This window comes from Octodon degus, unplaced genomic scaffold, assembly GCF_000260255.1.
Source record: "Octodon degus isolate 3935 unplaced genomic scaffold, OctDeg1.0 scaffold00204, whole genome shotgun sequence".
Classification (NCBI taxonomy): Eukaryota; Metazoa; Chordata; class Mammalia; order Rodentia; family Octodontidae; genus Octodon; species Octodon degus.
In genome coordinates this window covers 864,478-865,196 of record NW_004524780.1, presented here as the reverse complement: position 1 = coordinate 865,196, position 719 = coordinate 864,478, and positions in this window count along the sequence as shown.

Sequence of the window (719 nt, the reverse complement as noted above, 5' to 3'; positions counted from 1 at the left end):
AGAGGGCGGGGCCAGGGCGGGGCAAGGGCGTGATCAGGGTCGCCCCGCCCCAGCTCCTCCCCCGCGGCATCCCCCGCCCCTCGACTTCCAGCAGCTTCCAGCGCCCCCTCCCCACCTCGCGTGCCCGCGCGCCAGACAGCCCCGCAGCCCAATCGCGGCGCGGCGCCCCGATACCCACAGCCAATCGCAGGCCGCCGGCCGCACCTAGCCCCACCCCCGTACCAGAGACCCGAGCGAGGGGCCGAAGCGCGGCCCCGCTCATCGCCCACAGCCTGCGCGCGGCCCGGCAGGCGCGCTCCCTGGCAGGGAGGGGGACTGGGACACGCCCCCTCGCCCTGGGTGCCCCCTCCCGGGGGCGGTGCCTCCGCTGCCACCACCGCCTCCGAGGACGGACGACAAAGGGGCGCGGGGCGGGGGCGTTGGCGCACGAGGGTGGAGTGGGGATCGCCTGGGACCCGGAGGGGCTGGTCTCCAAGCCCCTTTGTCTGCTGTCCCCGGGTGCAGACCGAGCTGAGGACACTCGCGAAGGCCTGGCGCCCCAGGTGGCCCCATCTGAGGGGACCCCTCGCCTAGCCGCGGGTGGGGGGGGCAGGGCTTCCGGCTGTGACCCGCTGCCTTCGCAGGATAGGTACCCCTTCGCCACTGAGCGACTCTCCGGAGCCTGGGTGTAGGGTGCACACCGCGCCCTCCGGGGGGCAGGCCGGAGAGCCCTGGTTGCG